This window comes from Procambarus clarkii, chromosome 67, assembly GCF_040958095.1.
Source record: "Procambarus clarkii isolate CNS0578487 chromosome 67, FALCON_Pclarkii_2.0, whole genome shotgun sequence".
NCBI lineage: Eukaryota > Metazoa > Arthropoda > Malacostraca > Decapoda > Cambaridae > Procambarus > Procambarus clarkii.
This window is the reverse complement of record NC_091216.1, coordinates 13,533,581-13,560,433: the sequence shown is the minus strand read 5'-3', so window position 1 is coordinate 13,560,433 and position 26,853 is coordinate 13,533,581. Positions and strand designations below refer to the sequence as shown.

Genomic DNA, 26,853 nt, shown 5'->3' with positions numbered 1-26,853 from the left:
CCCCCCCTTCCCTCTGTACACACACACACACACACACACACACACACACACACACACACACACACACACACACACACACACACACACACACACAATAGCTGTGTGTGAGTACCTGGTACCTTTGAGTACCTGGTAGAGCTAGGACTTATCTCCCCCAAAAAAGAACTAGGAATCAAAAGGCTGGCATACCGAAAGGGAAATTATGAACAGATGAGAAGTTTCCTAAGTGAAATACCTTGGGACACAGACCTCAGAGATAAGTCCGTACAGGGTATGATGGACTATGTCACCCAAAAGTGTCAGGAGGCAGTAAACAGGTTCATCCCGGCCCAAAGGGAAAAATCCGAGAAGCAACAGAAGAATCCATGGTATAATAGGGCATGTATGGAAGCGAAGAAACTGAACAAAAGGGCGTGGAGGAACTTCCGGAATAACAGAACACCAGAAAGCAGAGAGATATACCAGAGAACCAGGAATGAGTACGTCAGGGTGAGAAGAGAAGCAGAGAAAAGTTTTGAAAATGATATAGCAAACAAAGCCAAGACCGAACCAAAGCTACTCCACAGTCACATCAGAAGGAAAACAACAGTGAAAGAACAGGTATTGAAACTTCGAACAGGCGAGGACAGGTATACAGAGAATGGCAGAGAGGTGTGTGAAGAACTCAACAAGAGGTTCCAAGAGGTCTTCACAATAGAACAAGGTGAGGTCACTGTGCTAGGAGAAAGGGAGGTAAACCAGGCGGCCTTGGAAGAGTTCGAAATTACGAGAGAGGAGGTCAAGAGACACCTGCTGGATCTGGATGTTAGAAAGGCTGTTGGTCCAGATGGGATCTAACCATGGATTCTGAAAGAGTGTGCAGAGGCACTTTGCTTGCCACTCTCCATAGTGTATAGCAAGTCACTGGAGACGGGAGACCTACCAGAAATATGGAAGACGGCGAATGTGGTCCCAATATACAAAAAGGGCGACAGGCAAGAGGCACTGAACTACAGGCCAGTGTCCTTGACTTGTATACCATCCAAGGTGATGGAGAAGATCGTGAGAAAAAACCTGGTAACACATCTGGAGAGAAGGGACTTCGTGACAAATCGCCAACATGGGTTCAGGGAGGGTAAATCTTGCCTTACAGGCTTGATAGAATTCTACGATCAGGTGACAAAGATTAAGCAAGAAAGAGAGGGCTGGGCGGACTGCATTTTCTTGGATTGTCGGAAAGCCTTTGACACAGTACCCCATAAGAGGCTGGTACATAAGCTGGAGAGACAGGCAGGTGTAGCTGGTAAGGTGCTCCAGTGAATAAGGGAGTATCTAAGCAATAGGAAGCAGAGAGTTACAGTGAGGGGTGAGACCTCCGATTGGCGTGAAATCACCAGTGGAGTCCCACAGGGCTCTGTACTCGGTCCTATCTTGTTTCTGATATATGTAAATGATCTCCCGGAGGGTATCGATTCATTTCTCTCAATGTTTGCGGACGATGCTAAAATTATGAGAAGGATTAAAACAGAAGAGGACTGTTTGAGGCTTCAATAAGACCTAGACAAGCTGAAGGAATGGTCGAACAAATGGTTGTTAGAGTTTAACCCAACCAAATGTAATGTAATGAAGATAGGTGTAGGGAGCAGGAGGCCAGATACAAGGTATCATCTGGGAGAGGAAATTCTTCAGGAGTCAAAGAAGGAAAAAGACTTGGGGGTTGATATCACGCCAGACCTGTCTCCTGCAGCACATATCAAGCGGATAACATCAGCGGCATATGCCAGGCTGGCCAACATACGAACGGCATTCAGAAACTTGTGTAAAGAATCATTCAGAACTTTGTATACCACATATGTCAGGCCAATCCTGGAGTATGCAGCCCCAGCACGGAGTCCATATCTAGTCAAGGATAAGACTAAACTGGAAAAGGTTCAAAGGTTTGCCACCAGACTAGTACCCGAGCTGAGAGGTATGAGCTACGAGGAGAGACTACGGGAATTAAACCTCACTTCGCTGGAAGACAGAAGAGTTAGGGGGGACATGATCACCACATTCAAGATTCTGAAGGGAATTGATAGGGTAGATAAAGACAGTCTATTTAACACAAGGGGAACACGCACAAGGGGACACAGGTGGAAACTGAGTGCCCAAATGAGCCACAGAGATATTAGAAGGAACTTTTTTAGTGTCAGAGTGGTTGACAAATGAATGCATTAGGCAGTGATGTGGTGGAGGCTGACTCCATACACAGTTTCAAATGTAGATATGATAGAGCCCGATAGGCTCAGGAACCTGTACACCTGTTGATTGACGGTTGAGAGGCGGGACCAAAGAGCCAGAGCTCAACCCCCGCAAACACAATTAGGTGAGTACAACTAGGTGAGTACAATACACACACAATACACACACAATACACACACACAATACACACACACACAATACACACACAATACACACACACACAATACACACACACACACACACACACACACACACACACACACACACACACACACACACACACACACACACACACACACACACAATACACACACACAATACACACACACAATACACACACACACACACACACACACACACACACACACACACACACACACACACACACACACACACACACACACACACACACACACACAGAGAGAGGTCGTACAACAACCTGTCCGCCGACAAAGAACGTCGCCTTGCGCACGTATGCTGTACACAAGGCCAAAAATTGTTGCACTGTACTAGAAAATGGAAGCAGTTCGCAAAAGTGAGTTACTATCCTGTTTCCTGTTTTGGGTCCTCTGGTAGGTTAGGAGAGGACACTTTAATCCGACCGTTTTCTTAATGTTGGGAACCTTAGGAGGACGGGCTGCATAAAGGAGCTACAGATGGAGGGTGTTGGAGAAAGCGTAGAGAAGGTTTTCAAGCTAGTCTGGTGTGATAAGGACAGAGATCGACTGATAAAGATAGTGTCCACAAATGAGACCACAAAAGAGGAAATTCTAACAAAGAAGAGCCATCTGTTAAATGTAAGGGGATACAAAAAAGGTATTTCTTCAGAGGGACATAACAAGGGACAAGAGAATCATGGCAGCAGATGTAAGAGAGAAGCAGAGGGAGAGAAGAGAGAACCCGGGGACAACAGCCCTAAAACTTGGCACTCCCAGAGGAGAGTGGGGAACCCGCCACCAGCAGTTCAACAACCCAAGAGAGGAGTACAACACCCCTACCCCTCTCCCTTAGAAACACAGCTCACCTCGAGCCTTCCCTGTACCCATTCAATTGCCCAACGAACCATCACCCTTGAGCGGGATCCCTTTCCCCTCACTCCATACACTTCCTGTTCCCCCCCCCCCTTCCCATGGCCTACCACCCCTCACCCAAGAACCCTCTGAGGCCCCGCTAACCGTCTCCTGACTTGCCACACCCAGGGAGCAACTACCTACACCGGCAGAATGACCATCAAGGGGAGGAGGAAGCGAGAATGAAGAGAAGAAAGTGAGCTTCAAGGTAATGTCCTCAAACATAGATGGGATCACAAATATAACAGGTAAACTTGGAGAAAGGTCACAAGAAGAAAACCCAGACATAATAGCACTCTCAGGAAATATATAACAAAAGTCATAACAAATGCAGTGTTTCCTCAGGAATATTATGTGGCAAGTAAAGAGAGGGAAGGAGTGGCCCTGCTGATACAGAAAGGCTGATAAGAGTTTTGAAGAGATGGTTACCCTGGGCTACTTGATCAACCAGGGATCAAGGATACCTGATCAACCAGGCTGTGACTCATACATCAGGCTGCGAGCAGCCGCGTCCAACAATCTGGTTAACCAGTCCAGCAACCAGGAGGCCTGGTAGAGGACCGGGCAGCGGGGACGCTAGACCCTGAAGTTATCTCAAGGTAACCTCAAGGTAGGACTATAAAAGGTTCACAGACCACATAAAAGGCACGATGACAATTGGAGGGCAGAAAATAATAGTAGTAACGTATAAACCCCCACGACATGACGTAAGGCACACACTCAGACACACACACACATACACACACACACACACACACACACACACACACACACACACACACACACACACACACACACACACACACACAAACACACACACACACACAAACACACACACACACACACACACACACACACACACACACACACACACACACACACACACACACACACACACACACACACACACACACATACACACACACAGGAACGTGATAGAGACAACATGACTACCTTTAATATAAAGAATTATAATAGAGCACCTACTGTCGCTTGCAGGAACGGATCCAGACTGTTAATTGTGAGAGACTTCAATCATGAGAAGATAGACTTGGAAAATACAGAGCCACATGGAGGACCAGAGACCTGGAGAGCTATACTGCTGGATGTAGCAACGAGAAACTTTCTAAGCGTGAAGGGACCCGCAAGAATGAGAGGGGGAGATGAACCAGCCAAACTCGGCCTGTTATATTCACCCTGAATGAGTCGGACATAATGGAAGTGAGGTAGGAAGCCCCCGGGGGAATGAGTGACCACAGTGTACTGACATTTGAGAATTTGGTGGAGTCAGGGGGTAATTCCCCCCCCCCCCACCTCCCAAAGAGAAGAAAGCAAAGAGCTGGTGTACTCAAAGGGAAACTATAAGCAGAAGAGAAAATACCTCACAGAAATACCACGGGGCAACAGGAGTCGGAGTAAAGTCTAAACAAGACATGATAAATTAAGTCGCACAAAAGGCAGTAGACATGTTTATCCCGGCCACAAGAAAAAATAAATGAAAATCAAAAAAGGAATTCAAGGTTTACTTAAGCATGCGAGGAAGACTGGCAATTAAATACAAGGCGTGGAGGAAGTACAGAAGTAAAGGAAGTTAGGTGGCAAGTACGGACAGGAAACTGTACTTGGCTGTACTAAACTGAGGGAGCCGGTCGGCCGAGCGGACAGCACGCTGTACTTGTGATCCTGTGGTCCTGGGTTCGATCCCAGGCGCCGGCGAGAAACAATGGGCAGAGTTTCTTTCACCCTATGCCCCTGTTACCTAGCTGTAAAATAGGTACCTGGGTGTTAGTCAGCTGTCACGGGCTGCTTCCTGGGGGTGGAGGCCTGGTCGAGGACCGGGCCGCGGGGACACTAAAGCCCCGAAATCATCTCAAGATAACCTCAAGATAACCACCAAGCTTTCTGTCCGTCCTCAGACACGACGCCTAGTTGTCAACAAGGACCTTACTCTGACTCACTTCTAGCTCACACATACTCTCGTCCTCCCTCACGGATCTCATTTCCTCATCAGCTCGTCTTAACCACCATAAAACCTCGTCTATTAATCTATGTGGCTCGCCTACACACCATTTTGGTCTTTGTGGGCCGCTGTCAGGTCTGCCTGACTGGCTGCCAGACCGTTTTGGTCCTTGTGGCCAGCTGACACACTGTTTTGGTCCAGGTGGCCGCTACGACATGGTTTCAGTCCCTGTGATCCGCTAGCGGACCATCTCGATGCATGTGTGGCCCGCGGACACATCGCTTGGTATTGTCAGGAAAGAGTAAACTCCAGGTTTAACGTGTGTGTGTGCGTGTGCGTGTGCGTGTGCGTGTGTGTGTGTGTGTGTGTGTGAGAGAGGAGCGTGATAGTGGTGGCCAGGCTCTTGTGCACCTCCCCACAAGTCCTGCTGACGGCTGCTGTTACCCAGGGATGGCACACGCTGCTACCAGGATATTATCATAAAACACTAATGGTGTAGACAATTTTCTCTGGAAGGGAAGAGACGTGTAGACTCGCTGACCGACTCTCCGCACTGTTTACCTGTCTTGTTCCTGGCTCTGTGTTTCTGTCCTTCCGTTAGTCATTTGCTGAACCTCTAGGCGTGTACCATGAGCATGTAGGCATATACACACACAAATTGTGTGAGTTTTATATTAGTAATTAACATTTGGGATTGGTGGAGGCGAGGCCCAGTCGTGGCCCTCACTTGCGCGTCAAACGTCCGTGGACTGGCGCTACAGACTGGCGTATCTGGGCGAGGATACAACTCATCCACTCATCCGTATGAATGGGCCAAAACCGTCAGTAGTTACAAAGCTTCATATGACAGAGTGCTGGGAAGACGGGACATCACGAGCGTAGCTCTCATCCTGTAACTACACTTAGGTAATTACACTTGGGTAATTATATGATGGGTTCCCCACCTGGGTTTTAAAACCTACCTAGCCTTACCCAGCCTTACCTAGCGTTACCTAGTCTTACCTAGCCTTACCCAACCCACTCCACCCCGTCACAGCCTAAGCTTAGTTAATGCATCTGAACCAAACATTATAAACGTACAGTTTTGACAGACACAAAACGGACCTATTGGAACCTTCTTGTGCAGGGTTCGACCCCCACGTGGAATGTGCTCACTCCACCTTGTAATTGACCCCTTCCCACCCATCGCTCCTTGCTCGCACCAACAGCCGCGTCGGACCGATGGAAACTGAAGCATGGGTCCGGATAACATTATGACGTCATAGTGGCGTGCACACCTTGTGCACGCCATACAAGGTGTACACACGTCGTACACACCTTGTGCACGTCATGCTGTCATGTACACCTTGTGCACGACATACTGTCGTGCACACCTTGTGTAGGCTATATATAACCCTCACCGGCGCTCTATAGCGAAGGAGCTGGAACTTATCTTCATTAAACATGTTTCGTGTGGACCGCTGACAGACTTCAGCATCGTCAGAGTGGCGGCTGGCCGTGTCCTCTGTGTCGTCTGCTCGCATGCGGATCCCAGTGTCATCTGAGGTGACACAGTACTAGAATTTGTCTCCTTGTATGTGATATGAGGATGAAAAAAGATAGGTTGGGTTAGGTTGTTAGTTTAGCATAGGGTGGGTTGGGTTTAGTTAGGATGGTTGGGTTAAGTTAGGTTGTTTACTTAAAAAGTAGTGATGATGTAAAGTAGTGAAAACTTTCTCAGGTCTTGGACCCTCCTCCCTCCGTCAGGGCAGGTGTGTATACACGTGAACATTACTACACATGTTCTTCTTGAACATGAGTAGTAATGTAAGTACAATGCACTAGAGTGCTTGTATTTACATTCCAGTTTATGTGAGCATTCTATCGACGTCAGAGGGGCCAAATGTATTGTTAAAGTAAAGGGTAAAGACTGATCCTTGTGGGACTCCACTGGTGACGCCTCGCCTCTCGGAGACCTCACTCCTCACACTGACTCGCTGTCATCTGTTGCTTAGGTACTCCCTTACCTAAGGGAGTAGTACCTAATCCCTTAGGTAAGTACCTAATTAGGCAGTACCTAATCCCTTAGGTAAGTACCTAATTAGGCAGTACCTAATCCCTTAGGTAAGTACCTAATTAGGCAGTACCTAATCCCTTAGGTAAGTACCTAATTAGGCAGTACCTAATCCCTTAGGTAAGTACCTAATTAGGCAGTACCTAATCCCTTAGGTAAGTACCTAATTAGGCAGTACCTAATCAGGTACTGCCTGATTTTTGTTGCCTGGTCATAGAATTCAATTAATCCTGTGTAATGATTTAATTCCCTGATTTGCCTTCCTTAAACCCATGCTGATGTTGTGCTACAAAGTTCTTTTGCTCCAGATGTTCCACTAGCTTTCTTCGCACAATGTTCTCCATCAGCTTGCATGGTATGCATGTTAAAGACACTGGCCTGTAGTTCAGTGTCTCCTGTATATCCCCTTTCGTGTATATCGGGACTACATTAGCTGCTTTCCAAATTTCTGGCAGTTCCCCTGTTGCCAGTGATTTGTTATACACTATGGAGAGGGGCAGGCACAGGGCTTCTGCTCCTTCCTTTAGTATCCAAGGGGAGATTCCATCTGGGCCTATAGCCTTTGTCACATCCAACTCTGGTAAACACTTCCTTACTTCCCCGCTGGTAATCTCAAACTCTTGTAGTGGTTCCTGGTTAACTATTCCCTCTCTTATCTCTGGAATTTCTCCTTGCTTTAAGGTGAAGACCTGGAATTTCTTATTCAGTTCCTCACACATTTTTTTGTCGTTTGTAATGAATCCTTCCGCCCCTAACCTTAATTTCATTACCTGTTCCTTTACTTTTGTTTCTCTCCTGATGTGGCTGTGCAGCAATTTAGGCTGAGTCTTTGCCTTGCTTGCGATGTCATTTTCGTATATATATATATATATATATATATATATATATATATATATATATATATATATATATATATATATATATATATATATATATAATGTCGTACCTAGTAGCCAGAACTCACTTCTCAGCCTACTATGCAAGGCCTGATTTGCCTAATAAGCCAAGTTTTCCTGAATCAATATATTTTCTCTAATTTTGTTCTTATGAAATGATAAAGCTACCCATTTCAATATGAATGAGGTCAATTTTTTTTATTGGAGTTAAAATTAACGTAGATATATGACCGAACCTAACCAACCCTACCTAACCTAACCTAACCTATCTTTATAGGTTAGGTTTGGTTAGGTAGCCGAAAAAGTTACGTTAGGTTTGGTTAGGTAGGTTAGGTAGTCGAAAAAACATTAATTCATGAAAACTTGGCTTATTAGGCAAATCGGGCCTTGCATAGTAGGCTGGGAAGTGCGTTCTGGCTACTAGGTACGACATATATATATATATATATATATATATATATATATATATATATATATATATATATATATATATATATATATATATATATATATATGGCGACCATATGAAAACCAGGGCAAATGAGAATATAAACATAACAGAATGTACACGTACACAGGGCGCCTGGTGGCTGAGTGGACAGCACGTAGTCTTGTGGACCGGGGTTCGACCCCCTTTGATGGCGGGAAACAAATGGGCAGAGTTTCTGTCACCCTGATGCTCCTGTTACCGAGCAGTAAATAGGTACCTGGGAGTTAGACAGCTGTTACGGACTGCTTCCTGGGGGGGGGGGGGAGGTGAAAAAATCCATTGATTGACAGTTGAGAGGCGGGCCTAAAGAGCTAGAGCTCAACTGCAAGCACAACTAAGTGAATACGTAGGAATATAAACATTATAAGAATATTAAGATTGGAATATTAACATAGGATTATAAACATTATTAACAAAGTTAATAATTTTTAATCAGCCCGTACAAAGAGAGGAAGGACTCCGATGACAGGAGTAAATAGGGGGAGAATCCAAGCATTTACGACTGACCTTCTATAAAGAGGATTACACTGGTTAGTGGGGAATAGGGGAGACCAATTATGTTGCGCACACTGCGGATAACTCTTAATTCCCCCCCCCCTCCCCTACAACCATTCACCTATTATATTCCTACTACCACTATTCACCATTAATTACTCCCCCTTACCTGCCGCCTCTCCGTTATTTGCTTACTGCTACTCCCCATCACCCTACTGCTACTCCCCATCACCCTACTGCTACTCCCCATCACCCTACTGCTACTCCCCATCACCCTACTGCTACTCCCCATCACCCTACTGCTACTCCCCATCACCCTACTGCTACTCCCCATCACCCTACTACTACTCCCCATCACCCTACTGCTTCTCCCCATCACCCTACTGCTACTCCCCATCACCCTACTGCTGGACTGTTTTGCTCGACCCTCGCCAGGCCGTTGTCTACCTATTACCGCCTACCTTCTTGCCCCTTCCCTCATGTTTTCATTACTCTCCTATTACACCATATCAAATCCTCGTTGTCCTGTTATCTACCCATTATCATCCTATTACTCTTTAGTAAGCTTCCTCGTGCCTATTATGTTCCTGCGACACTACCTAATCTGTCGCTTCTGATCGTCTGTGCTCCTCTGTGTTTCTCATTCCCAATGTTGTCTTCATTCTTTCTTCCCAACATTCTTCTACCTCTTCCCCTGTCACACACCCCGTTCCAAAAAGCCCCTTCTCCCCCCCCCCGCCCTTTGGTCTCATTTACCCAGCCTCGTCTAATTTAATGTTTCCTACCCACCCCCCTTTTTTCTCTCTCTGCCTTCTACCCCCTTACGTTTCCTTCGCTCTCTCATCTCTTCCTCCTTTTTTCCCTCCTCTTCTCCCATTCTCATTGTCTTCTGGCGTTGGCTTCGTGGTTTTTAAAGTAATGATGATGAGCAAGCGGAAAGATCTCACCAAGATGTGACAGAGAACATTCTTTGTGGGTGTGTACTCACTTAGCTGTGCTTGCGGGGGTTGAGCTCTGGCTCTTTGGTTCCGCCTCTCAACTGTCAATCAACTGGTGTACAGGTTCCTGAGCCTACTGGGCTCTATCATATCTACATTTGAAACTGTGTATGGAGTCAGCCTCCACCACATCACTGCCTAATGCATTCCACCTGTTAACTACTCTGACATTGAAAATCTTCTTTCTAATATCTCTGGCTCATCATTTCCACCTGTGTCCTCACCTGTATTTACTATTTGTGTCTGCAGAATCAAGCTATTAGCTCTTGGACCCCGCCTTTGTAACCAATCCAATTTTTCCTGTAGTGTGTGTGTGTGCCTGCGTCCGTGCAGGCATGCACGTGCACACTTTGCCATCAACCAACACAAGACAGCCTTCAATACCATATATTCAAAATGACGTCTCATCCAATGTTAATCTTGAATTCATCTGTCATAATCTTTCCCCCCCCCCTCCCCTCTTCTGCCCCCGCACCATGCAGGCGTCTTTGTTTAAACTAATAGTTCGGTTGGGAATCTCATCAGTGGGGGTCGTTGACGGCTAGTGTCTAAGCTATTTTAGCCCTTGACTCACCACTCTGGTGAGTCAAGAGCTCACAATGGTGACATGGATGTTACAATGGTGGCAGCGGTGGGATGTTACAATGGTGGCAGCGGTGGGATGTTACAATGGTGGCAGCGGTGGGATGTTACAATGGTGGCAGCGGTGGGATGTTACAATGGTGGAAGCGGTGGGATGTTACAATGGTGGTAGCGGTGGGATGTTACAATGGTGGTAGCGGTGGGATGTTACAATGGTGGCAGCGGTGGGATGTTACAATGGTGGCAGCGGTGGGATGATACAATGGTGGCAGCGGTGGGATGTTACAATGGTGGCAGCGGTGGGATGTTACAATGGTGACCTCAGCCATGGTACAGGGTTTATTCAACTGTCGCGACTTAGCTATCTTATCCTGTATTCGATTCGATCTCCCTCCCAACCCTTGGAGGGATGAATGCCTTACTTCTTGTAGGGTAGGCGTTTGATTCATGCTAGTCAAAGTGGTTGGGCACCGTTCCTTGTCCTCGTATTCCAAATCTTTGCCATATTTCCAAGTTTCTTGTTTTCATGAGAAAATCAGTAGGATGTATGAGGAGGATTCGAACCTATGTTCTGGGTACTCTCAAGCACACACTCCTTGTCCTCATATCCCTGCTCCTTGTCCTCATATCCCTGCTCCTTGTCCTCATATCCCTGCTCCTTGTCCTCATATCCCTGCTCCTTTTCCTCATATCCCAACTCCTAGTCCTCATATTCTAGCTCCTTGTCTCCATATCCCAGCTCCTTGTCCTCATATCCCAGCTCCTTGTTCTCATATCCCTGCTCCTTGTCCTCATATCCCAGCTCCTTGTCCTCATATCCTAGCTCCTTGGCTCCATATCCCAGCTCGTGGTCCTCATACCCCTGCTCCTTGTTCGAAGTGAGGTGAGGTCACGTATATGTGTAAGGCTTAGTGTGGTGTTTAAAACCAGCATATGGTAGGGACAATAACAAAACACCCTGGATGAACTGATAAGGGACATAATACCTGGCATATACTTGAAGTATACCTGGGGCTGGTTCTGAGGTTTGATCAGCTTCCTTAGCCCGGCCTCGGGCCCAGACTTGATGTGATAACTTTGGTCCAACAGACTTTTGCTCGGAGCGGCCTGTAAATCCACTTCAACCCATTTGGTCTGGTACTTCTTGAAGGAAATTGTCAAATTTTTCTCATGATACAAGGTAGGTATACTTCCACCAGATACATGCCACTAAGATCAAAACCTAATCATAGTTTTTGTGATTGTAGTGGATATGTGGACCTGCGGGCAGCTGCAAGCAACAGCCTGTTAGACCAAGTTATGACAAGACGAACCTAGCCTGAGGCCGGGCTCGGAGAGTAGAAGAACTCTCGAGACCCCGTCCAGGTATCCTCCAGGTTCAGACGAGTCTAGTTATGCAGATCCTCACAAGTCCGCCAGGAGGAGAAGCTAAAATGTTTAATTTAAATAATAAACATTAACTGGGAACCAATAAATCACAACTTCACATAAATAATCTGGGAAGAAGAAGAAGAGGTAAATAATACAAGCCAGTGTCTCAAGAAAATAGGCACAGAGGCACTAGACATGTTGAAGCCAGATACCACTAAGAAAACTATGAAAAAAAAAATTAAATTGGAACGAGATCTTAAAAGGATGTCATGTTTGTGACCTGGCATCCTGGAGTAGTGGTCACGTAAATAACTCCAGTGAGATGTCCAAGGAAGTTAACATTCGGATAAAATTTCCAACAAATATAAGTCCCCAAAAGTGCATACATCAGTGCTTTGTGAAGGTCTGAGTGTGTGATTAGGACGAGACTTACATCTCAACGACTAATGGGCTCACCATAGCCCGTGCTATATGGAGATTTCGTTAGTAGTAGCTAAATCTACAACAGCATACGACCGCCCCTCGCGGTCACCTGTCCCTCGATAGAATTCTTGGTGACTCGGATACTTTTGATATCGTTCGCCTTATGCGTTTTTGTTCTCGTATTGGCATCCTTGGTGATATTTAGCGCCCTCTGATTATTTTGCGTATTTGATGGTGCTACATAGCCTTCCCGGTTTGGTGCCTTCTTTTGATAATTACTTACTTACTTACAACAGCAAACATCAGTGGGGTTGATGGGAGAGACGCGCTCAGGCTAGCGTAACTAAGGTGAGAGTTTATAAAAGTGTAATTTCGTAGACTTCATCTGTTTTACCCCATGTGGCTGATTTGCAATCTGAAAAGTTCATGTGCCGAGATTTATGAGGAAATTTGTTTTATAGTGATGACATCAACCCTAGGCTCAAACACAGGCTAATGTCAACACAGGTGATATACCTGCAGCATACCAGGGTATGCTGCAGGTGATGGAGGCTGCATCAGACACTGGGGCCCTTCACTGGGCCATGAGATGAGCCATATACATGGCCCAGGGCACTCTTATCAAGTGTCTTATGACTGACATCTCATATTTTACACTCGACGAGCCTTTAATCGGCATTCAGAAAAGTACCTATGATGAGATTTAGAAGAAAATTGAATTTTGTATAAAATTTGCATCAGAATCAGACCCAATATATGGGTAACGAGAGAGCCCGGGCCAGGAGCTATGGCGAGTATATAAGAGACTTTAGCTGCAGGTTAGTTCTGAGAGCTGCTGCTGTATGTGTAACTCTTGGCTGCTCTCTCGGCCCCTTCACACCCAGGAGGGGGGTCCTTGGGCCCCTTCACACCGAGGAGGGGGGTCCTTGGGCCCCTTCACACCGAGGAGGGGGGTCCTTGGGCCCTTCACACCCAGGAGGGGGGTCCTTGGGCCCTTCACACCCAGGAGGGGGGTCCTTGAGCCCCTTCACACCCAGGAGGGGGGTCCTTGAGCCCCTTCACACCCAGGAGGGGGGTCCTTGAGCCCCTTCACACCCAGGAGGGGGGTCCTTGAGCCCCTTCACACCCAGGAGGGGGGTCCTTGAGCCCCTTCACACCCAGGAGGGGGGTCCTTGAGCCCCTTCACACCCAGGAGGGGGGTCCTTGAGCCCCTTCACACCCAGGAGGGGGGTCCTTGAGCCTCTTCACACCCAGGAGGGGGGTCCTCGGGCCCCTTCACACCCAGGAGGGGGGTCCTTGGGCCCTTCACACCCAGGAGGGGGGTCCTTGGGCCCCTTCACACCCAGGAGGAGGGTCCTTGGGCCCCTTCACACCCAGGAGGGGGGTCCTTGGGCCCTTCACACCCAGGAGGGAGGTCCTTGGGCCCTTCACACCCAGGAGGGGGGTCCTCGGGCCCTTCACACCCAGGAGGGGGGTCCTTGGGCCCCTTCACACCCAGGAGGGGGGTCCTTGGGCCCTTCACACCCAGGAGGGGGGTCCTTGGGCCCCTTCACACCCAGGAGGAGGGTCCTTGGGCCCCTTCACACCCAGGAGGGGGGTCCTTGGGCCCTTCACACCCAGGAGGGGGGTCCTTGGGCCCTTCACACCCAGGAGGGGGGGTCCTCGGGCCCTTCACACCCAGGAGGGGGGTCCTTGGGCCCCTTCACACCCAGGAGGGGGGTCCTTGGGCCCTTCACACCCAGGAGGGGGGTCCTTGGGCTCTTCACACCCAGGAGGGGGGTCCTTGGGCTCTTCACACCCAGGAGGGGGGTCCTTGAGCCCCTTCACACCCAGGAGGGGGGTCCTTGAGCCCCTTCACACCCAGGAGGGGGGTCCTTGAGCCCCTTCACACCAAGGAGGGGGGTCCTCGGGCCCCTTCACACCCAGGAGGGGGGTCCTTGGGCCCTTCACACCCAGGAGGGGGGTCCTTGGGGCCCCTTCACACCCAGGAGGGGGGTCCTTGGGGCCCCTTCACACCCAGGAGGGGGGTCCTTGGGCCCCTTCACACCCAGGAGGGGGGTCCTTGGGCCCCTTCACACCCAGGAGGGGGGTCCTTGGGGCCCCTTCACACCCAGGAGGGGGGTCCTTGGGCCCCTTCATACCCAGGAGGGGGGTCCTTGGGCCCTTCACACCCAGGAGGGGGGTCCTTGGGCCCCTTCACACCCAGGAGGGGGGTCCTTGGGGCCCCTTCACACCCAGGAGGGGGGTCCTTGGGGCCCCTTCACACCCAGGAGGGGGGTCCTTGGGCCCCTTCACACCCAGGAGGGGGGTCCTTGGGGCCCCTTCACACCCAGGAGGGGGGTCCTTGGGCCCCTTCACACCCAGGAGGGGGGTCCTTGGGCCCCTTCACACCCAGAGAAAGTATTCACGAATTCTTCTTCCAAGATGGTGGGTGTGCAGCCGGGGTGGTGGAGAGGGTTGTGTTAAGGTCACCACACTGCCCCACGCACCACCACGCACCACCACGCACCACCACCACCACCACCAGTACACTGTGAGTGTGGAGAACTCAAGTATAATACGCACTGAAAAGCGGAAGGGAAGGGAAGTATGAAGAGAAAGCGCCAAGCCATTACGACTATATAGTACTGGGAAAGGGGTCAGGATAAAGGATTTGGGATGGGACGGAGGGAAGGAATGGTGCCCAACCACTTGGACGGTCGGGGATTGAACGCCGACCTGCATGAAGCGAGACCGTCGCCCTACCGTCCAGCCCAAGTGGTTGGGCACTGCTAGTAAATCAAAACTATTACAGATATTTACATCTTTCAGACGCCGCATTTTTAATAATTTCTAAAAAGTACCGTGAGTGAGATTTTGAAGGAATTAGATTTTTTGTATATAAATTACACAAGAATTGGGCCGTTACTGAAGAAGACAAGCATCAGATTAGATAACAAGAACCTTTCAAACAAGGGGGGGGGGGTGCCATACAGTGATGGCAACCCCTTGTTTGCTCCTCGGGAACAGCCCAATTCAAAGCTAGAGATAATGCTGGCCTAAATTGCTGGTTCTAAAATGGCACACAGTAATAACATCACATGAGACCAGGAGGCATGGCAGGATGTGCAGAATACCCCCGTTGAAGAGCAGAGGTGCAACAGGTACTCTGAGAGAGAACTATCAACATCAAATGCCTCAGATGTCTCAAGACATAAGGGGGGGGGGGGGGACCGCTCACAGTGTTCAAAAGATAACTTGATGAAGAGCACCAATGGGTACGTGATCAACTAGGCTGTGATTCATACGTGGGAGTGTAAGGAGCACCAGACCACCAACCAGCAGACCTGGCCACGGACACGTCCACACGGGCCGCTGGTCCTTGGTGCCACGCACGGTGGACGGCGTGTGAGAGGTCACCCTCTCACACCCTGCTGCAACCACTCCCCCCCCTCTCACACCCTGCTGCAACCACTCCCCTCTCTCACACCCTGCTGCAACCACTCCCCCTCTCTCACACCCTGCTGCAACCACTCCCCCCCTCTCTCACACCCTGCTACAACCACTCCCGCCTCTCACACCCTGCTGCAACCACTCCCCCCTCTCACACCCTGCTGCAACCACTCCCCTCTCTCACACCCTGCTGCAACCACTCCCCCCCCCTCTCACACCCTGCTGCAACCACTCCCCTCTCTCACACCCTGCTGCAACCACTCCCCCCCCTCTCACACCCTGCTGCAACCACTCCCCCCCTCTCACACCCTGCTGCAACCACTCCCACCTCTCACACCCTGCTGCAACCACTCCCCCCCTCTCACACCCTGCTGCAACCACTCCCGCCTCTCACACCCTGCTGCAACCACTCCCCCCCCCCCTCTCACACCCTGCTGCAACCACTCCCGCCTCTCACACCCTGCTGCAACCACTCCCCCCTCTCACACCCTGCTGCAACCACTCCCCCCCTCTCACACCCTGCTGCAACCACTCCCCCCCTCTCACACCCTGCTGCAACCACTCCCCCCCCTCTCACACCCTGCTGCAACCACTCCCCCCCTCTCACACCCTGCTGCAACCACTCCCCCCCCCTCTCACACCCTGCTGCAACCACTCCCCCCCCCTCTCACACCCTGCTGCAACCACTCCCCCCTCTCACACCCTGCTGCCTGGTTGATACCTGGTTGATACCTGGTTGATGGGGTTCTGGGAGTTCTTCTACTCCCCAAGCCCGGCCCGAGGCCAGGCTCGACTTGTGAGAGTTTGGTCCACCAGGCTGTTGCTTGGAGCGGCCCGCAGGGCCACGTACCCACCACAGCCCGGCTGATCCGGAACTTCTCTTAGAAAACCGTCCAGTTTTCTCTTGAAGATGTCCACGGTTGTTCCGGCAATATTTCTTATGCTCGCTGCAACCACTCCCCCCCTCTCACACCCTGCTGCAACCACTCCCGCCTCTCACACCCTGCTGCAACCACTCCCCCCCCTCTTACACCCTGCTGCAACCACTCCCCCCCTCTCACACCCTGCTGCAACCACTCCCGCCTCTCACACCCTGCTGCAACCACTCCCCCCCTCTCACACCCTGCTGCAACCACTCCCCCCCTCTCACACCCTGCTGCAACCACTCCCCCTCTCTCTCACCCTGCTGCAACCACTCCCGCCTCTCACACCCTGCTGCACCCACTCCCCCCCTCTCACACCCTGCTGCAACCAGTCCCCCCCCTCTCACACCCTGCTGCAACCACTCCCCCCCACCTCTCACACCCTGCTGCAACCACTCCCCCCCTCTCACACCCTGCTGCAACCACTCCCCCCCTCTCACACCCTGCTGCAACCACCCCCCCTCTCTCACCCTGCTGCAACCACTTCCCCCCTCTCTCACTCTGCTGCAACCACTCCCGCCTCTCACACCCTGCTGCACCCACTCCCCCCTCTCACACCCTGCTGCAACCACTCCCCCCTCTCACACCCTGCTGCAACCACTCCCGCCTCTCACACCCTGCTGCAACCACACCCCCCCTCTCACACCCTGCTGCAACCACTCCCCCCCTCTCACACCCTGCTGCAACCACTCCCCCCTCTCACACCCTGCTGCAACCACTCCCCCCTCTCACACCCTGCTGCAACCACTCCCCCCCTCTCACACCCTGCTGCAACCACTCCCCCCCTCTCTCACCCTGCTGCAACCACTCCCGCCTCTCACACCCTGCTGCACCCACTCCCCCCCTCTCACACCCTGCTGCAACCACTCCCCCCGTCTCACACCCTGCTGCAACCACTCCCGCCTCTCACACCCTGCTGCAACCACTCCCCCCCCTCTCACACCCTGCTGCAACCACTCCCCCCCTCTCACACCCTGCTGCAACCACTCCCCCCCTCTCACACCCTGCTGCAACCACTCCCCCCCCTCTCTCACACCCTGCTGCAACCACTCCCCCCTCTCTCACACCCTGCTGCAACCACTCCCCCCCCTCTCTCACCCTGCTGCAACCACTCCCGCCTCTCACACCCTGCTGCACCCACTCCCCCCTCTCACACCCTGCTGCAACCACTCCCCCCCTCTCACACCCTGCTGCAACCACTCCCCCCCCTCTCACACCCTGCTGCAACCACTCCCCCCTCTCACACCCAGCTGCAACCACTCCCCCCCCTCTCTCACCCTGCTGCAACCACTCCCCCCCTCTCACACCCTGCTGCAACCACTCCCCCCCTCTCACTCCCTGCTGCAACCACTCACACCCTGCTGCAACCACTCCCCCCCCTCTCACACCCTGCTGCAACCACTCCCCCCCCCTCTCACACCCTGCTGCAACCGCTCCCGCCTCTCACACCCTGCTGCACCCACTCCCCCCCTCTCACACCCTGCTGCAACCACTCCCCCCCTCTCACACCCTGCTGCAACCACTCCCGCCTCTCACACCCTGCTGCAACCACTCCCCCCCCTCTTACACCCTGCTGCAACCACTCCCCCCCTCTCACACTCTGCTGCAACCACTCCCGCCTCTCACACCCTGCTGCAACCACTCCCCCCCTCTCACACCCTGCTGCAACCACTCCCCCCCTCTCACACCCTGCTGCAACCACTCCCCCTCTCTCTCACCCTGCTGCAACCACTCCCGCCTCTCACACCCTGCTGCACCCACTCCCCCCCTCTCACACCCTGCTGCAACCAGTCCCCCCCCCTCTCACACCCTGCTGCAACCACTCCCCCCCACCTCTCACACCCTGCTGCAACCACTCCCCCCCTCTCACACCCTGCTGCAACCACTCCCCCCCTCTCACACCCTGCTGCAACCACTCCCCCCCTCTCTCACCCTGCTGCAACCACTTCCCCCCTCTCTCACTCTGCTGCAACCACTCCCGCCTCTCACACCCTGCTGCACCCACTCCCCCCTCTCACACCCTGCTGCAACCACTCCCCCCTCTCACACCCTGCTGCAACCACTCCCGCCTCTCACACCCTGCTGCAACCACACCCCCCCTCTCACACCCTGCTGCAACCACTCCCCCCCTCTCACACCCTGCTGCAACCACTCCCCCCTCTCACACCCTGCTGCAACCACTCCCCCCTCTCACACCCTGCTGCAACCACTCTCCCCCTCTCACACCCTGCTGCAACCACTCCCCCCCTCTCTCACCCTGCTGTAACCACTCCCGCCTCTCACACCCTGCTGCACCCACTCCCCCCTCTCACACCCTGCTGCAACCACTCCCCCCCTCTCACACCCTGCTGCAACCACTCCCGCCTCTCACACCCTGCTGCAACCACTCCCCCCCTCTCACACCCTGCTGCAACCACTCCCCCCCTCTCACACCCTGCTGCAACCACTCCCCCCTCTCACACCCTGCTGCAACCACTCCCCCCCCTCTCTCACACCCTGCTGCAACCACTCCCCCCTCTCTCACACCCTGCTGCAACCACTCCCCCCCCCTCTCTCACCCTGCTGCAACACTCCCGCCTCTCACACCCTGCTGCACCCACTCCCCCCTCTCACACCCTGCTGCAACCACTCCCCCCCTCTCACACCCTGCTTCAACCACTCCCCCCCCTCTCACACCCTGCTGCAACCACTCCCCCCTCTCACACCCAGCTGCAACCACTCCCCCCCCTCTCTCACCCTGCTGCAACCACTCCCCCCCTCTCACACCCTGCTGCAACCACTCCCCCCCTCTCACTCCCTGCTGCAACCACTCACACCCTGCTGCAACCACTCCCCCCCCTCTCACACCCTGCTGCAACCACTCCCCCCCCTCTCACACCCTGCTGCAACCGCTCCCGCCTCTCACACCCTGCTGCACCTACTCCCCCCTCTCACACCCTGCTGCAACCACTCCCCCCTCTCTCACCCTGCTGCAACCACTCCCCTCCCTCTCACACCCTGCTGCAACCACTCCCGCCTCTCACACCCTGCTGCAACCACTCCCCCCCTCTCACACCCTGCTGCAACCACTCCCCCCTCTCACACCCTGCTGCAACCACTCCCCCCTCTCACACCCTGCTGCAACCACTCCCTCCCTCTCACACCCTGCTGCAACCACTCCCCCCTCTCTCACCCTGCTGCAACCACTCCCGCCTCTCACACCCTGCTGCACCCACTCCCCCCCTCTCACACCCTGCTGCAACCACTCCCCCCCTCTCACACCCTGCTGCAACCACTCCCGCCTCTCACACCCTGCTGCAACCACTCCCCCCCCCTCTCACACCCTGCTGCAACCACTCCCCCCCTCTCACACCCTGCTGCAACCACTCCCCCCCTCTCACACCCTGCTGCAACCACTCCCCCCCCCTCTCTCACACCCTGCTGCAACCACTCCCCCCTCTCTCACACCCTGCTGCAACCACTCCCCCCCCTCTCTCACCCTGCTGCAACCACTCCCGCCTCTCACACCCTGCTGCACCCACTCCCCCCTCTCACACCCTGCTGCAACCACTCCCCCCCTCTCACACCCTGCTGCAACCACTCCCCCCCCCCCTCTCACACCCTGCTGCAACCACTCCCCCCTCTCACACCCAGCTGCAACCACTCCCCCCCTCTCTCACCCTGCTGCAACCACTCCCCCCCTCTCACACCCTGCTGCAACCACTCCCCCCTCTCACTCCCTGCTGCAACCACTCACACCCTGCTGCAACCACTCCCCCCCTCTCACACCCTGCTGCAACCACTCCCCCCCTCTCACACCCTGCTGCAACCGCTCCCGCCTCTCACACCCTGCTGCACCCACTCCCCCCCCCTCTCACACCCTGCTGCAACCACTCCCCCCCCTCTCACACCCTGCTGCAACCACTCCCCCCTCTCACACCCAGCTGCAACCACTCCCCCCCTCTCTCACCCTGCTGCAACCACTCCCCCCCTCTCACACCCTGCTGCAACCACTCCCCCCCTCTCACTCCCTGCTGCAACCACTCACACCCTGCTGCAACCACTCCCCCCCTCTCACACCCTGCTGCAACCACTCCCCCCCCCTCTCACACCCTGCTGCAACCGCTCCCGCCTCTCACACCCTGCTGCACCCACTCCCCCCCTCTCACACCCTGCTGCAACCACTCCCGCCTCTCACACCCTGCTGCAACCACTCCCCCCCTCTCTCACCCTGCTGCAACCACTCCCGCCTCTCACACCCTGCTGCAACCATTCCCCCCCTCTCACACCCTGCTGCAACCACTCCCGCCTCTCACACCCTGCTGCAACCACTCCCCCCTCTCACACCCTGCTGCAACCACTGCCGCCTCTCACACCCGGCTGCAACCACTCCCCCCCTCTCACACCCTGCTGCAACCACTCCCCCCCCCTCTCACACCCTGCTGCAACCACTCCCCCCCCCTCTCACACCCTGCTGCAACCACTCCCCCCTCTCACACCCTGCTGCAACCACTCCCCCCCTCTCACACAGTGCTGCAACCACTCCCCCCCCCCTCTCACACCCTGCTGCAACCACTCCCCCCCCCTCTCACACCCTGCTGCAATCACTCCTCCCCCTCTCACACCCTGCTGCAACCACTCCCCCCCTCTCACACCCTGCTGCAACCACTCCTCCCCCCTCTCACACCCTGCTGCAACCACTCCCGCCCCTCTCACACACCCTGCTGCATCCACTCCTCCCCCCCTCTCACACCCTGCTGCAACCACCCCCCCTCTCACACCCTGCTGCAACCACTCCCCCCCTCTCACACCCTGCTGCAACCACTCCCCCCCCTCTCACACCCTGCTGCAACCACTCCCCCCTCCTCTCACACCCTGCTGCAACCACTCCCCCCTCCTCTCACACCCTGCTGCAACCACTCCCCCCTCCTCTCACACCCTGCTGCAACCACTCCCCCCTCCTCTCACACCCTGCTGCAACCACTCCCCCCTCCTCTCACACCCTGCTGCAACCACTCCCCCCTCCTCTCACACCCTGCTGCAACCACTCCCCCCCCCCTCTCACACCCTGCTGCAACCACTCCCCCCTCCTCTCACACCCTGCTGCAACCACTCCCCCCCCCCCTCACACCCTGCTGCAACCACTCCCCCCTCCTCTCACACCCTGTTGCAACCACTCCCCCCCTCCTCTCACACCCTGCTGCAACCACTCCCCCCCCTCCTCTCACACCCTGCTGCAACCACTCCCCCCCCCTCTCACACCCTGCTGCAACCACTCCCCCCTCCTGTCACACCCTGCTGCAACCACTCCCCCCCCTCTCACACCCTGCTGCAACCACTCCCCCCCCCCCCCTCACACGGAGCCCAAGTAACGGCTGGCAATTGTGATAGTCTGGAAAAGAAGTTATCATTTATCTCCCGCTTATTACTCCCCCCCTCCCCCCTTCCCCCCTTCCCCCCCCATCCCCCCACCCCCCCCCCTCCCCGGCACCGGGTGTTTACCCAGAGGAGAAAATGTGGTGATTGAGCGCCCGGGCTTAAAGGGCGGCGGCAGGAAGCATCAAGCATTGACTAGTAATTAATGGATTATCAAAAGGTTATTATTTGTATAAATAATAATTATGAAAAGAAGGGCACCAAGCCGAGGAAAGTTGTGTAGGACCATGAAGCATTTACCAGCCTTCACAGGCAGGGTCCAGGTACTGAGGTGCGGGGGGGGGGGGATTACCTTAAACGGAACTCAGGGTTACCTTGAGGGTTACCTTGAGGGTTACTTTGAGGGTTACTTTGAGGGTTACTTTGAGGGTTACCTTGGGGGTTACCATGAGGGTTACTTTGAGGGTTACCTTTAGGGTTACTTTGAGGGTTACTTTGAGGGTTACCTTAGGGGTTACCATGAGGGTTACTTTGAGGGTTACCTTTAGGGTTACTTTGAGGGTTACTTTGAGGGTTACCTTGGGGGTTACCTTGAGGGTTACTTTGAGGGTTACCTTTAGGGTTACTTTGAGGGTTACCTTTAGGGTTACTTTGAGGGTTACCTTGGGGGTTACCTTGAGATTACCTAGAGGTTACCTTGGGGTTACCTTGAGGTTACCTTTAGGTAACTTTGGGGGTTACCTTTAGGGTTACTTTGAGGGTTACTTTGAGGGTTAGATTGAGGGTTACTTTGAGGGTTACCTTGAGGTTTCCTTGAGATTGCCTAGAGGTTACCTTGGGGTTACCTTGAGGTTACTTTGAAGGTCCTTGAGGTTACCTTGGCATGGTTTCGGGGCTTAACGTCCCCGCGGACGTTAAGAAAACTAGATAGTTTTCTCCAAGAAGTACCGGACCAACCGGGCTGTGGTGGGTAGCGGGGGGTAGAAATAGTCTAAGGTACTCTATCGCTTTAAGATGTACTTCTTTCTTGTCTCAATAAACATACTTGAACTTGAACTTGAGTATGTGGGCCTGTGGACCGCTGCAAGCAACAGCCTGGTGAACCAAACTCACAAGTCATGCCTGGTGGACCAACTGGTGGATGGCTTGGGGAGTAGAAGACTTACCAGAACCCTCTCCAGGTACAATCCCGGTGTATCAACGAAACCTGTACATCTTTTAACAATCATGACGGATTTGTTTACGTTTATTAAACAATTTTTGAGCACCGAAGCACTACAAGTTTCTTTATACAAATAATAACCTTAGCTTGTGTTGCTTCAAAGTTTGTAAACTGTTTTAGTAAACAAGAATTTGTTGTGGGCTCATATTCTTAGGGGTTTGTTGAGGGGTCTTATTCTTAGGGGTTTGTTGAGGGGTCTTATTCTTAGGGGTTTGTTGAGGGGTCTTATTCTTAGGGGTTTGTTGAGGGGTCTTATTCTTAGGGGTTTGTTGAGGGGTCTTATTCTTAGGGGTTTGTTGAGGGGTCTTATTCTTAGGGGTTTGTTGAGGGGTCTTATTCTTAGGGGTTTGTTGTGGGGTCTTATTCTTAGGGGTTTGTTGTGGGGTCTTATTCTTAGGAGTTTGTTGAGGGGTCTTATTCTTAGGGGTTTGTTGAGGGGTCTTATTCTTAGGGGTTTGTTGAGGGGTCTTATTCTTAGGGGTTTGTTGAGGGGTCTTATTCTTAGGGGTTTGTTGAGGGGTCTTATTCTTAGGGGTTTGTTGAGGGGTCTTATTCTTAGGGGTTTGTTGAGGGGTCTTATTCTTAGGGGTTTGTTGAGGGGTCTTATTCTTAGGGGTTTGTTGAGGGGTCTTATTCTTAGGGGTTTGTTGAGGGGTCTTATTCTTAGGGGTTTGTTGTGGGGTCTTATTCTTAGGGGTTTGTTGAGGGGTCTTATTCTTAGGGGTTTGTTGAGGGGTCTTATTCTTAGGGGTTTGTTGAGGGGTCGTATTCTTAGGGGTTTGTTGAGGGGTCTTATTCTTAGGGGTTTGTTGAGGGGTCTTATTCTTAGGGGTTTGTTGAGGGGTCTTATTCTTAGGGGTTTGTTGAGGGGTCTTATTCTTAGGGGTTTGTTGTGGGGTCTTATTCTTAGGGGTTTGTTGAGGGGTCTTATTCTTAGGGGTTTGTTGTGGGGTCTTATTCTTAGGGGTTTGTTGAGGGGTCTTATTCTTAGGGGTTTGTTGTGGGGTCTTATTCTTAGGGGTTTGTTGAGGGGTCTTATTCTTAGGGGTTTGTTGAGGGGTCTTATTCTTAGGGGTTTGTTGTGGGGTCTTATTCTTAGGGGTTTGTTGAGGGGTCTTATTCTTAGGGGTTTGTTGAGGGGTCTTATTCTTAGGAGTTTGTTGAGGGGTCTTATTCTTAGGAGTTTGTTGAGGGGTCTTATTCTTAGGGGTTTGTTGAGGGGTCTTATTCTTAGGAGTTTGTTGAGGGGTCTTATTCTTAGGAGTTTGTTGAGGGGTCTTATTCTTAGGAGTTTGTTGAGGGGTCTTATTCTTAGGAGTTTGTTGAGGGGTCTTATTCTTAGGAGTTTGTTAAGGGGTCTTATTCTTAGGGGTTTGTTGTGGGGTCTTATTCTTAGGGGTTTGTTGAGGGGTCTTATTCTTAGGGGTTTGTTGAGGGGTCTTATTCTTAGGGGTTTGTTGTGGGCTCATATTCTTAGGGGTTTGTTAAGGGGTCTTATTCTTAGGGGTTTGTTGTGGGGTCTTATTCTTAGGGGTTTGTTGAGGGGTCTTATTCTTAGGGGTTTGTTGAGGGGTCTTATTCTTAGGGGTTTGTTGTGGGCTCATATTCTTAGGGGTTTGTTGAGGGGTCTTATTCTTAGGGGTTTGTTGTGGGGTCTTATTCTTAGGGGTTTGTTGAGGGGTCTTATTCTTAGGGGTTTGTTGTGGGGTCTTATTCTTAGGGGTTTGTTGTGGGGTCTTATTCTTAGGAGTTTGTTGAGGGGTCTTATTCTTAGGAGTTTGTTGAGGGGTCTTATTCTTAGGAGTTTGTTGAGGGGTCTTATTCTTAGGAGTTTGTTGAGGGGTCTTATTCTTAGGGGTTTGTTGAGGGGTCTTATTCTTAGGGGTCTGTGGTTGGCTCGTATTCTTAGTGCATGTAGGCAGCAAGGGTCATATCTAATTGTAGTAACGCTCTAATCTCTCCTTGCAGGTAACACCCCAACTGACACTCACCTGAGGGGGCCACAGCCTCACCTGAGGGGGCCACAGCCTCACCTGAGGGGGCCACAGCCTCACCTGAGGGGCCACAGGCTCACCTGAGGGGGCCACAGGCTCACCTGAGGGGGCCACAGGCTCACCTGAGGGGCCCACAGGCTCACCTGAGGGGGCCACAGGCTCACCTGAGGGGGCCACAGGCTCACCTGAGGGGCCACGGACTCACCTGAGGGGCCATCAGCCAGACGTGGGTCACCTGGCCGGCCAAGGTTGGTGGTGGTCTTCGTCTTAAAGAACTCTCTGTCTGCTTCGGGTCTATAAGATATTGATGTGTGGCGTGGGAGTGTTGTGTCTGGAGCTGTGGTGGTGTTGTGGTAGTGTGTGATGTTGTGGAGGTGTTGTGGTAGTGTGTGGTGTTGTGGTGGTGTTGTGGTAGTGTGTGATGTTGTGGTGGTGTTGTGGTAGTGTGTGATGTTGTGGAAGTGTGTGTGGTGTTGTGGTAGTGTGTGTGGTTGTTACGGCCCTCTCGGGTCGCAACCGGGTTCTTACTCTGATGTTGTTAGAGGTAGGGTATCCGGCCCCAAGCTAGTAGTGGCTTTCAAGGGATGTGATCCGTAACGCAAGTAAAATAAAAGGGGAAGGGAAATAAAGACAAAAACTTAATAATATAATTAACACCGTCACCATAAATAATATAAAGATTATCACAAGGGGGAGGAATAAACACTATAATGTATAACGTAGTCTTCTTCTGAAGACTCTGGACGTTCACGGTGCTCACGATGCTAAGCTCTTGGTGCTCTTGTGGCCTTACGATGAATCCTTCGATCCTCTCGAGTCTACCCTGGCCACAGGCCAGCCAAATCACAGTTCCACTGGGGGCACCGTCGTGTAGGCCATCAACCACAAGTCCAGCTGGTAGCTGGCAGGTTCAAATCAGCGACGCTGGTTAGGCCACTCCACGATCGATACTAAGGTCGCGAACCCTAGTCAGGAGCCTCGTGTGATCCACAGACCACTCTCCTTTCCACAACACCCCAGTGGTTAAGCGTCTCCACCAGTCGGTCCCGGGTATGACAATCCCTCAACTGCCACTTCACAGGCAGGCTAACACCACAGTGTTCATCCGGGGGGCGACTCACAGCTGCTGCAGCAAACACTTGGAGACAAGTCGGCTGCCTTGGGTAGACTGACTCAACTTCCATTACAGCAGTCCCAGGTCGACTCTGTAATCAGACACGTCATCAATAATAGAGACACACTAGGGCACCTTACTTACAGGCTTAGACACAAACGCCCGACGTATCCACTCCATAGATGGCGTTGCTGTCTAAGCTCCACCTCACCAGAGGTCAGCAGCGGCTGTGTTATGAGCTGATCAGGACGGGAA

At 52.5% G+C, this 26,853-nt stretch overlaps 1 long non-coding RNA gene across 2 annotated transcripts in view; it reads left to right on the top strand.

Annotated features, from left to right (window-relative positions):
* Window positions 1-26,853, top strand: part of LOC138355322 (uncharacterized) — a 449,272-nt gene that overhangs the window by 299,603 nt on the left and 122,816 nt on the right. The window lies entirely within an intron of this gene.